The following is a 12,703-nucleotide window of genomic DNA, read 5'->3' as shown; positions in this document are numbered from 1 at the left end:
TAAGTAGCTGACCTAAATTTGTAATAAAATCATCCAAGAAAACAATGAAAAATGTACATGGAAGACATAAGGTTTTAAAGTACTTCATGTACACCATGGTGGTCAAAGGCCTCAAACTCTCTGGTCAGAGGGAAAGTATCTGATTAGCAAAGCAGCTGTTATGTCCTGGTGATCTTGTCATCAAAAAGAAACTTTCTTTGTTTGATAAACAAATCACCACTATAAAGGCCTAAAAAGCTCTGTAGTTCCCTTCTTACACAAACTCAGTTATATCTTGTTTTTAAACAAACCAAAAACTCCAGGTTTGAGAATTTTCTAAGATCCCTGGCTCTCTATCATATCATGCTTCCATTCCAATATAAGTGTGACAGAAGTGTAGCCCTGTTCAACATGCTGGTGGTGTTTGGGGGTGGTTTTCCATCCTGCCCTTACTAAGGTTACAATCAGATCACTAACAAAATTAATTTTATTCTTCCCATCTATAAATTTGTGAGGAAAAAAAGTTTAATCCATATTTACAATGAGCTATTTGTGGAGGTTACTTTTTAGAAAAGGAAATCCAAAACTCCAATATATAGTGAATTTTCCACATCAATTAATTTTAGGTAAGGCTGCAAAAATACATGTTTAAGCTAGCTTCTTTCCAAGAGTTCCAACCAATGGTGCCTAGTTAAGGGAGAGCTTAGGTCAGATTTCTCAGTTAATCAGCCAGCAATCATTCTGTGTATCCCACCATTCAAGTACTGCTGAACTGGACCAACTACCTGGAAAAGAGAGTTTAAATGGAGAGTTCTACAAGACCAGCATAGATGAAAAGGTACCTGCCTCACAAAAGCAGTAAGAGTTAAAGGTGCATTTGTCTGTGGTGAAATGACAACTTGATGAAGATAATATGCAGCAGAAGGAAGACATTGCAACATATACTGAAATAAAGGCTATGAAGGTGGATATCAAGAATAAGCCTGGTTTTTGAAGAAAACTCAAGATAACTAAGCTATCAAGAAAATACAAGTCTCCCCAAAAGTTCTTACATAGCCACACTACTTGAGATCCTACCAGACATTATGGGAAAGCATCAGGAGCAATTGTCTTACTTGAAACAACTTAATTTCTTTCAAAGACCACTGAAATCCAGTTGAAGATAATGTGAGAAGATAGAACAGACCAAAGTTGGAGTTGGGGAGAAAAAGGGAGAGAGAGGAAATGAGGAAATTCAGCTTAGATGGATTACTGAAAGAGCTCAAGCTGTCAGGATATGTTATGGTCAAAGAACACCATTAAAAGATTGGATTGTCTGGTGATATGTACAGGTTGTGCACAGACAGACGCATTCTTTGCTGTTGAACTCTTTTATTTATGTGAGTAAATGCTTTTCAAGGCAGGCCTCAAAACACTATCTGATGAACTAGCTAAAAAGGCTAACACGCTCAAGACTACACAGGTCTGGGCTCAACTCTTTATCACGAAAAATGGGCATATGCACATTATTAAATCAAACCATACTATTACACGTGGCTGCATCTATAGACTCCCATTCTCCTAAATGTTCGTACCTTCCCCCTCATTCCCAAATACAGCTAGGAAATCTTCAAAATTCCAAAGTTGTACACAACAATACAAGACCTTCAAAGCAAAGCAACATTTTGCAGTCACAGAATGGAAGCAAACTCTTAACAGATGTGAACATTTCTGTTAAGAAATATCATCATCAAAGTATGGGTAAAGCATAAGACAGGTTGCCTATTAAGCACAAGATGGGAAAAAAAGTCATGAATACTATTAGTACCAGATGTACTCAGCATGCCTCAAATGAGCAGATACTGAAGGGGAGAGGGGAAGGAAGGGGGAGGGGAGGAGGGGGGAGAAAAAGGGGAGGGGGTGTCCTTGTTTCACAAAAAAAGTGAACTAAAATTTCACCCAAAATGCAGCTTAACAGAATAGGTCTCGGAGGTTAAAAACAACAACTCCGTCTCCTTCAACCCCAAGGATAGGGAAAGAAGCCCATTCTGTTCCTTGGCAAACTGTCACCCGGCCAGGCGAAACTTGAGACAAACTCCTGCCAGGTGTGGGGTGGGTGGGTTTTGGGGGGCGGGGGTCTTTCGGAGGCAGGGGCACTGAAGCCATTTAAATCGTGGAGGGGCATTCCACAGGCTGGGCGCCCTCTGCCCGATCGCGTTTCCACGTCCACCAGCGGGGGAGGTCCTGCGTGGGGCCCCACGTGGGGGGGTACTTACTCACACTCCCCGGGCCACCGCCACCTCAGCCTGCCGGATGGATGCAAGTCGGGAGGAGGGGGCCCGGCGGGGGCGCGCCGCCCTCCCCCCCCCCCCCCCCCCCCCCGCTCCCGGCGTGCATGGCGGGGCCTTCCTCGGAGGCGGGAAAGGCGCGGCCCGCGGCCCTCCGCCGCGGGGGAGGGAGGCGCCCGGCCGCCCCGGCCCCTCGGCCCCCTCCCCGCCGCCTCCTTCCCGGCCCCCCCACGCTCGCCCCGGCCCTGCCCGGCGGCCCCTCCGCGGCGGGGACGTGGCGCGGGGCCCGGGCCGGGCCGAATCGCGGGGGCCGGCCCCTCCCCCCGCGGGCGGGCGCGAGACTCACCAGGGCAAAGCGGGCGCCGGCGCCGGGGGCCCGTGACAGCGAGCGCGAGGCGCTTTGAAAACGACTAGAAATGGCGCGCGCGCCACCCCCTCGCCTTCTCCCCCCGCCTTTTCCCCCCCCCAGGGCCGCCGCCTCCTCCGCCTCCTCCGCCTCCTCCTCCTCATGGAACGGGCGGCGAGATCCCGGCAGCACGCGGGGTTTCCCGGAACTGCTTCCAGGGACTCGGCTCCCCAGTGCAGCCAATCAGCGCTGGGATCGGTCCGAGAGACAGCTGCCCCAGCCTGTAGCGACGGGGTTCTGAACCGTGGGCGACGAGCCGGGACGAACGGGGAACCAATCGGCGGACGCCTGCTCTGGGCCAATCGGAAGGCTCAGCGGCGCCGGACTAGGACCCGGGGGCGGAGGGAGGCACACAAAGGGTGCGCTGAGGCCGGCCCGGGCTCGGCTACTCGGCCTGGGCCCGGGAGGCCCCGCGGGGCCGCGGCCGCCCGCTCCCGGGCCGCCGCGGGGGGAGGGCATGGCTCGGCCTCCCGGCGGCCCGCGGCCGCCCCCATCCCCCGACGGGGCCGGCCGGCGCGACCGCTAACGTTGGCGGCCCCGAAACGCCCCTTTCTGGCCTTCTCACTCACCACCAGGCTATTTCTGTCCACGGTCACGAAGGCGCCCGGCCTGCCCGGCCCAGTGCCCGAGGTGCCCAGGCCGGAGCAGGCCCGAGCCCCACCCCCACCCGCGGAGGCCCAGCCGCCAGAGACGGGCGGAGGAGAGCTGCGCCCAGGGAGCTCACCCGCACCTTAGAGAGGGTGGGCAAGGGCGGATGGGCCGTTAAGGACGGTGAGCGCTGGGCATCAGGGAAGAATCGGTCTGCATTAATTGCATAAAGTGTGCCAGGCCTTGCCCGCTAGGTGCTGGTTCTCATGAAAAGGGTGCTGCTTGGAGCGAAAAATAGGATGTGCAAGGAAATAAAGGCCCGTGGAAGGATCATTGATGCCGGGTCCTGAAGCTGAGCCCTGGGAATGCCAAAGGGGAGGATGGAAGCTGGTACAGTCTGTTCCCCCTTCGAGGAGTTGACTGAAAATAGGCAGATAAAGTATTCATTCAAAAAATGATCACAGTGTGCAGAGCCCTAGGGAGAGACGGGGGAGATGCCAGGCTCGAATAAGACCGTCTCTGCCCTCCTGATGTTCAGTAAAGCAGGAGAAGGTGAAACCCCAATTCAGAATAACTCCAAAACAGAAAGGGAAGTCCACTGAGAATTAGCACGGTTAAGTGAATAAAGAGCTGGTCTTCTAGTCTTCCTCTTGACACCTGTGTGATGCTATGGAAGCCACTTCACTAAAGACCCCCAGAAGCATTCTTAAGACTAGGGGTCAGCTAGGTGGCACAGTGGTTAGAGCACCGGCCCTGGAGTCAGGAGGACCGGAGTTCAAATGCAACCTCAGACAATAATTACCTAGCTGAGTGACTTTGGGCAAGTCACTTAACCCCATTTGCCTTGCCAAAAAAAAAGGGGGACAAGTTGCTGATCTTTGGTGGACCTGGATTTCTCTTCAACCAAGAAATGCCAGGTTCCGGCCAGGAACAAATAAACTAAGTCCAAATCTGATTAGGTCAAGTCTGAGAGTAGGATAGTATCAAGGAAAAGTAAGAAGGAGTAAAGGGATGCCTTCCTGGTAGAGAATGAGCAAAGGTAGACTAAAAGGCAACTAGGTGGAGAAAACTAAGTGGAGAAAGCACTAGTCCTGGAATCAGGAAAATTCATCTCCCTCCCTTAGTACAAATATCTTACTCTTACTAGCTGTGTGACCCTGGGCAAGTCACTATACCCTGTTTGTCTCAATGTTTTCATCTGTAAAATGAGCTGGAGAAGGAACTGGCAAACTGCTCTAGGATCTTTGCCAAGGAAACCCCAAATGAGATTGAGAAGAGTAGGACACAGCTGAACAATAACAATAAAAAAGACTCTGATGGAGTGGGTAAAGGGCATTAATAGCATTTCTCTAGGAAAATTTGAAGAAAGTGACCACTTTCAAACCAGGATTAGGGATCTCTTGTTTCTCCTCTCTGACTCCATCTACCCTCATAATTACCATTCTTCAGAGGATGTTTGAAATGATTAAAACTACCTTCTTTGACCTGAAAGTGATTAGCTATGGGAATGTTACATATAAATTTTCTCTATTACAGAAATTTATTTGATGGCTACACAGAGGTACATGAACTTGATTGCAAACTAGATGGCACAGGTGCAAAGTGCCATAGGTAGGATCAAAGAGAAGTGAATCTTGTGCAATTCTTTCCACCCTGAGTAGACAAAAGTCATCAAACTCCCATTCACCCTATTTTTTTCATGTCTTGGTGGCATGAAGGGAAATAAACTCCTTGAGACCTATGCTTTTGTACAGAATGCATAATTCAGGAGACATTTAATAAACACTTATTCAATAATCGAAGAGCTCAACACAAAAAGATGATTGTCTAAGCTCAAGGAACATAGAAGTGTCTGTGGAATCCTTCCCTCATAATCTAAAGTATGAAGGAGAAGGAGACCTTGTTAGCCTTCATTTCCAAGGTAGTTGAGAACTCAAGACACTTCGCACTAGGTTAAATGGATTTCTTCAATAAATGATTATCTGCTAACCTTTATCTGTGCTAGCCCTTCAGATATACATGTTAGCTATAAGGAACATTTTTTCTTGGATTTCTCCTATGCCCTTTCACATCTTACTTTAATAATCCAAGAATAATAGCATTTTACATAGCATATATATATATATATATATATATATATATAGTTATCCATATGTGCCAGGTACTGTATTACAAATAGTATCTCATTCTCACAACAACCCAGAAGATAGGAGCTATGATTATCCCCATTTTACACTTGTGGAAACTGAGGCAAAGCAGGATTAAGTGACTTTCCCAAGGTCATATAGCTAGTATCTGAGGCAAGATTTGGACCCAGGTCTTCCTGACCAGGTACAGCACCACCTACTTGCCACAACTTCATAGGAGTGGCATCTTGGCATGGTGGAGGGAGTGTTGGTCCCAGAACCAAGAAAGTTGGTTTCATCTTCCATCTCTGACACTAGCCGTGTCAAGTCATTTATTTTTTTAAAAAATATAATGGGATAAGTCATTTAAATTCTCTTATTGAAGACAACAGTGTCTACTTCAGGGTGTTTTGAGGCTCAAATGAGATAATGTATCTAAATGACACACAAATGGAAACTATTATCATTTATTGTGTGTTTGTATTATGAGCTTTGCCCCAGCACCTAGCACAATGCCTGTATACAACATGGAACCTTAGTAAAAATTTTTGACTGAACTTAATATCAAAAATAAATAAAATACAATCTCATCCCCCAAGGGATATATAATTTAGTATGGTTGATAAGACAGTTACAAATAAATACAAACGGATTTTGTCAGAATACATGTACAAAAGTAAGTTTAATATATGGTAAACTGAGGCAAGAAAGCAAGAACACAGACAACTGGGAATCAGGAAATGCTTCACACAGAAGGCAGTGGCACCTGTTGTTAACTGAGCTTGGCAGGAAGGTAAAGCTTCTAAGAGGTATTGGGGAAGACCTATGTGAATGAATGTAGCGATAGGAGATGGAATGCAGAATTGAGGCATCAAGTTGTCTAATTAGCAAAACTATGGAGTGTGTAGAAGGGAGGGATGTGAAAGATAGTCCCTTTGGAGCCAGCTTGGGGGGGGGGGTCTTTAAAATCTAGGCTAAGGAATTTGTATTTTATTCTGGAGTCAATTGGAAGTCATGGAAGATTTTTGAGTAGAAAGATGACATAAGGGGCAACTAGGTGGTGCAATGGATACAGCACTGGTCCTGGAGTCAGGAGGACCTGAGTTCAAATTCATCCTCAGACAAAAATTACTTGGCTGGGTGACCTTGGGCAAGTCTCTTAACCCCATTGCCTTGCAAAAAAAAAAGGATGACAATCACATGTGTGACTATTTGCTTCTATAGAGCAAATGCAACATTTCAAAATCAACAAAATTCCATAAAAATACAAAACTCAGTGGGTTGAGTTCAGCAATTGATATGCTAAGTACATTTACACTGGAACAGCTCTATCATCATGGCAAATGAGGGCAGCTTTGAAAAGTAAAGAAATATGGTGATTAGGCAATACCAAAAATGTAAATAAAACTTTTTCTTGTTAAAGATTGAAAACTTGAGTAACTCCTAAATCCTCTCTGCTAAAATCTATAGACTATAAGCCCAATTTCTTCATTAATCTTTACTAGTTATTTTCTTCAAGAAAATTTCATCTTGGACTTATGATAAGAAATACAATCCATCCCAAATACAGAGCTAATGGTGTCTGACTATAGACTGAAGCATACTTCCCCCCCCTACTTTATTTTTCTTGAGGTTCTCTTTCTTTGTGGGGGTAGGGTATGTTTACTTTTTCAACATGACTATTGTATGTTTTTCATGGCTATACGTTTTTAACCTATACCAAGTAACTTTCTTTCTCAAGAAAATTTTGGAAAAAAGAATATTTCATCATTTATCTTTTTATTCTGAAGCTATGCTGCTTTGATGTTTGTCCTTTGTTCTAGAAGAAGACTATGACTTGAACTCAGGTCCTCCTGCATTGAATCATTGCATTCAGGGAGGTGATAACATGACATGTACATGAATTGGATTTGAATGAGGGAGTGCGGTACTAAGTCACCAGCCTCACTGTCTCCTCTAGAACCATCTGGGTCCAGTGATCAAAAATGAATTAGAATGACTGGAGATGGCAGTGGATTTGAGGCAATCAGGGTTAAGTGACTTGCCTATGGTCACACAGCTAATAAGTATGAGGTTGGATTTGAACTCAGGTCCTCCTGACTTCAGGGCCAGCACTCTATCAACAATGCCATCCAGTTGCCTTACCCTGAAACTAAATGACTATTATGGACTACCATTACTTTATTTTCTACATCTTGGGATCATACTTCTCTTCAAAAATAAAAAAATTTTAAAAACCACATCATACTTATCTTTAGAGTACTGTCTCTGACCCTAAGTCTTATTCATATTAAAATGAATGATATCACAGCCCAACAACTTTCATTTTGTTTCTTGGGTGTGTCAAAATCATTCTGAATTTAAATGAAATTCAATACTGGTATTAAACATTATTCTTTTTTAATATTCTCAGAAATAATAGCCATCTTTTTATAACTAGATTTGATTATGGAATAATTTAAAGTCAAAAATTCTGAGTTAGATCTGATGAATAAGGAGAATGACCTGGTGGTTTAGGAATAGTTTTTGGATCAAAAACAAGGTCTGTAGGTAGATGATTTGGCTAGTTCTACTGAACTCTTTTTTTTTAATTATATATTTTATTTGCTTTTCAATTATATACAATAGGAATTCCTACCAATCATTTTTGTAAAGTTTTGAAATTTACAATTTGTCCCTCTCCCTTCCTTCCCTCCCCCTCAATAGAAGATAATCTGATAATCTTTACATTGTTTCCATGCCATGCATTGATCAAAATTGAATGTGTTAGGGCAGCTAGGTGGCACAGTAGATAGAGCATTGGGCCTGGAGTCAGGAGTACCTGAGTTCACATCTGACCTCAGACAATAATTACCTAGCCATGCGGCCTTGGAGAGGACACTTAACTCCATTTGCCTTGCAAAAACCTAAAAAATGGGGCGGCTAGGTGGCGTAGTGGATAAAGCACTGGCTTTGGAGTCAGGAGTACCTGGGTTCAAATCCGGTCTCAGACACTTAATTACCTAGCTGTGTGGCCTTGGGCAAGCCACTTAACCCTGTTTGCCTCGCAAAAAAACCTAAAAAACAAAACATAAAATTGAATGTGTTGAGAGAAAAAACATATCCATGAGGAAGAAATACAATATTAGAGATAGCAAAATTATGTAGTGTATAAGACAACTTTTTTTAAAAGTTGAAGATGATAATCTTTGGTCTTTGTTTAAACTCCACAGCTCTTTCTCTGGATACAAATGATATACTTTGTAGCAGATCCCCTAAAATTATCCCTGATTATTGCACTTTTGGAATGAGCAAGTCCACTAAGGTTGATCATCACCCCCATGTGGCTGTTAGGGTGTACAATGTTCTTCTGGTCTTGCTCATCTCGCTCAGCATCAGTTCATGTAAGTTTTCCTGAAATCCCATCTTTCCTGGTTTCTAATAGAACAATAGTGTTCCATAATATACATATACCACAATTTGTTCAGTCATTCCCCAATTGATGGACATCCCCTCAATTTCCAATTCTTTGCCACCACAGAGTGCTATGAATATTTTTGTACAAGTAATGTTTTTACCCTTTTTCATGATCTTTTCAGAGTATAGATCCTGTAGTGGTATTGCTGGATCAAAAGGTACACACATTTTTATTGCCCTTTGGGTATAATTCCAAATTACCCTCCAGAAAGGTTGAATCAGTTCACAGCTCTACCAACAATGCATTAGGTGCCCCAACTTCCCCACATCCCTCTCAAAATTGATCATTTTCCTTTCTGATCAGAGTGGCCAATCTGAGAGGTGTGAGGTAGTACCTCAGAGATGCTGTAATTTGCATTTCTCTTATCAATAATGATTTAGATCTGCTGAACTCTTTATTTTATAATCTTTGTTTCAATGGATGGCCCAATGATCAAACATGGGGTAGGAAAAGCACTAGATCTATGATTTCACTGATAAGAGATATTTGCAGATGAGAAAATTTCCTCCAACAATGCAAATGAGCACCTCTGCAACTTTTAGTCTTAAAAAGTTAGGTGAAGTAATCTATGCAGGGTCATATAGTCAATAATGTCAGAGGCAGGGATAAAAACCTATGACTTTCTGGTTTTGAGGCTAGTTCTTTCTATATACTATGTGAATTTAAAAGCAAAAGATAATCAATAGAAGTGAGATTTAAAAAAAAATTTTATCTACTTTTAATATTCATTTTTATTAATTTGAATTCCAAAGTCTCTACTTGCCTCTGCCCCTCCCCCATATATATTAGGATATATATTAGGATACATATATGTGAATCCATGCAAAACATTTCTATAATAGCCATGTTGAAAAGAAAAGCAATGGGACAGCTAGTTGGAGAGAGCACCAGTCCTGGAATCAGGAGGCCTGAGTTCAAATCAGACCTCAGATACTTAATAATTACCTATCTCTGTGACCTTGGGCAAGTCACTTAACCCCATTGCCTTGCAAAAAAGAAAAGAAAAAAGAAAATTGAAAAGATAAAGTGAAAAATAGCATGCCTTCATCTGTTCTTACAGTTCATCAGTTCTCCCTCTGGAGATGGAGAGCATTTTTCATTATGAGTCTTCGGAACTGCATTGAATCATTGTATTGATCAGAGGTAGCAAAGACTTTCACAGCTGATTGTTATAATATACAATGTTCTACTCATTCTGTTGACTTCACTTTTATCAGTTTAAGTCTTTCCAAGTTTTTCTTAAATCATCTCTTCAAAATTTCTCATTCCATCATATTCATATTCTCTCATAATGATATACCAGAACTTGTTCAATTCTCCAGTTCATAAAAATTCCCTTAATTTCCAATTTGTTGCCACTACAAAAAGAGCTGTTATAAGTATTTTTGTACAAGTAGGACATTTCCCTTTTTATTTTAATCTCCTAAAAGGATACAGATCTAATAGGGTAGATCAAATGCTATACAGTTTTATAGCCCTTCTGGTATTGCTACAAATGTTCTCCAGAATAGAAGTACTAGTTCCCAACTCCACCAGTACTGCATTAGTGTCCTTATTTTCTATATATTTGTCACTTTCCTTTTCTGTCATGTTAGCAGATCTGATAAGTGTGAGGTGGTACCTCAGGGTTGTTTTAATTTGCATTTCTCTATTAGTGAAAACTGCCTGTTAATATCTTTGACCATTTATCAATTGGAATATGGCTCTTAAAATAAGACTTAAAAAAATAAAAGTATGTGACTACAAACCTTATAGTGGAATGTCTAAAGGCAGTATGAAATACTAGAAAAAGTGATTTATTGGGGAGCAGGGTACAAAGATCATAACCAGAAAGAATCTTCTTTCTATCCTCCTCATTTTACAGATTATAGAATTGAGGAGGACTAGAGAGGTAACCTGATTTATTCAAAGTCACACAGAATTGTAAACATTACAGCTAAGATTAGAATACATAACCCCTGACTTGAAATGTAGAGCCTTGGTTTAAATCTTGGCTCTCTATCTGCTCCACTCCCACCTCTTTCTCAAAAATAGAGAGAGAGTGTGCTTAAGATTTCAGAAAGAATTTTCTTCAGTATAACTCTATGAGATAGGTATCTAGTGCACATATGATTATCACCATTTTACAGATGAGAAAATCAAAACTCAGAGAGGTAAAGCATCTTACCCAAGATCATACCAGTTAATAAATGCCGGAGTGCTAAGATCTGAATCCAGGATACAGACTATTAGTTGTAATGGTAAGAGCCAAAGCATAAGCCCTTGCATTTTGAGGCCAGAGGTTAGAGAGCATTTGCATTTTTAAATACTCTTCTTCTTAAGGTGTATCCATTCTTTATTGGTTCCATTGATTTTCCTGAGTTTTTCCTTGAAGTTGAGGAGAAAACAGGAAAGGAAGCCCTCCACTGCTGCCCAACTCTGCCATCCACTACTAAACTGCCACCAATTAATTTCAGATTACACTTGAAGTTCTTAAACTCTTATCAGGAATGAACAAACCAAGCCATCTCAAAAAGGCAGGCTAGTATACTTGAAGGCATCCTGGATTTGGAATCAAAAAACCAGGGTTCTAGATTTAGATCTGTTGCAAGTCCACTCTATATAAGACAACAAACAATCTTCTAAGGCTTTGGGGGCCATTTTTGTAAAACAAAAGTCTTGAATGTATAGCAAAAGAATTTTAATTTGGAAGGTAATAATGGAGTCTACAGGAGATATTTTAGCAAAGGATTGCTCAAATCTATGCATCAGAAAAATCATCTTGGCAGCATTTTGAGGGATGAATTTCAGAAGGGAGAGGATGGAAGAAGGAAAACCCATCATGAGACTCTTTCAGTAAATCTAGGTAGGTGGTAATTTAGGTAATTTAGTGACAATAAAGGGGAGAATATACATGAGTGATATTTCAGAGGTAGAATCAACAGGTCTAATGTCAATCAATAATTAACTAACTGAGTGGATATGAGAAATGAGACAAAGACAGGTCCAAAGTTACAAACATGGGAGATGAAAAGGATGATTGCTCCACCCAGGAGTTTCAGATTTAGAATGATAATAGTCTTAGCATGGAGGTGTCCTCATTGTAGTAAGAAAATTCCTTTACACATTTGTAATTAAATAACTATCCCACTCACCATAGCATATTTCCAAACTTTTTCATCTCTCTTCAAACCTCCCATAGCTCCCCCAACTCCCACCCTCTCATTTGAGAACTTGGCCAAATATTTAACTGAAAAAATTCAGCAAAGCATTCTCCCTTCTCCCTTCTCCCTTCTTCCTTTCTCCCATCACTCAAATGCCTTCTGCTGCCATCTCTTCCTTCAACTCTGTTCCACATGAAATGACTTTGCAAGCATCTTTCCATGCATAAGCCATCCCATTCCATTGTCTCCAGCAGATTTTTCCCTTTATCATCTCACTCTTTAATCATCAGTCTCTCTTTGTCTACTGTCTGCTTCCCTGCTGCCTACAAATATATTTCCTTGTCTCTGCCATCCTGAAAAAAAATCTCACTTGTTTCTTTTTTAAAAAAATATTTAATTTCCCCCAATTACATGTTAAAATAATTTTTTACATTTTAAAAAGTTTTTAAATTGAAATTGTAGTTTTTCAGCATTCATTCATTTATAAATTTATGAGTTCCACATTTTTCTACCACCCTCCCTCCCCTCCCACCTCCCTATGGTGACAGTGTGGTAAAAGTTGTACATAAACATTTATGTTTAACCTATTATATATTAGTCATGTTGTGAAAGAGGAATTAGAAATAAGAAGAAAGAAAAAACCATGAGAAAGGAAGGAAAAACATAAAAGAAGGTTTTAAAAAGTGGACATAATATGCATTCAGAGTCTATAGTTTTTTCTTCTGGATTTGGATGGC

General features: G+C 41.7%; 1 protein-coding gene across 7 annotated transcripts in view; it reads right to left on the bottom strand.

Annotated features, from left to right (window-relative positions):
• The window catches only part of HNRNPR (heterogeneous nuclear ribonucleoprotein R), a 33,932-nt gene extending 31,249 nt beyond the window's left edge, over positions 1-2,683 (bottom strand). For all 7 annotated transcript variants that reach the window (XR_012474559.1, XR_012474560.1, XM_074218162.1 and 4 more), the window contains exon 1: positions 2,593-2,683. The gene's annotated coding sequence lies outside the window, so the exon portion shown is untranslated. The remainder of the gene's footprint in view (positions 1-2,592) is intronic.
• Between the last annotated feature and the right edge of the window lie 10,020 nt (positions 2,684-12,703).

Source organism: Macrotis lagotis, chromosome 1 (genome assembly GCF_037893015.1).
Source record: "Macrotis lagotis isolate mMagLag1 chromosome 1, bilby.v1.9.chrom.fasta, whole genome shotgun sequence".
NCBI classification, from domain to species: Eukaryota; Metazoa; Chordata; class Mammalia; order Peramelemorphia; family Peramelidae; genus Macrotis; species Macrotis lagotis.
The sequence above is the reverse complement of the archived record's forward strand: the minus strand, read 5'-3'. Positions and strand labels throughout refer to the sequence as shown.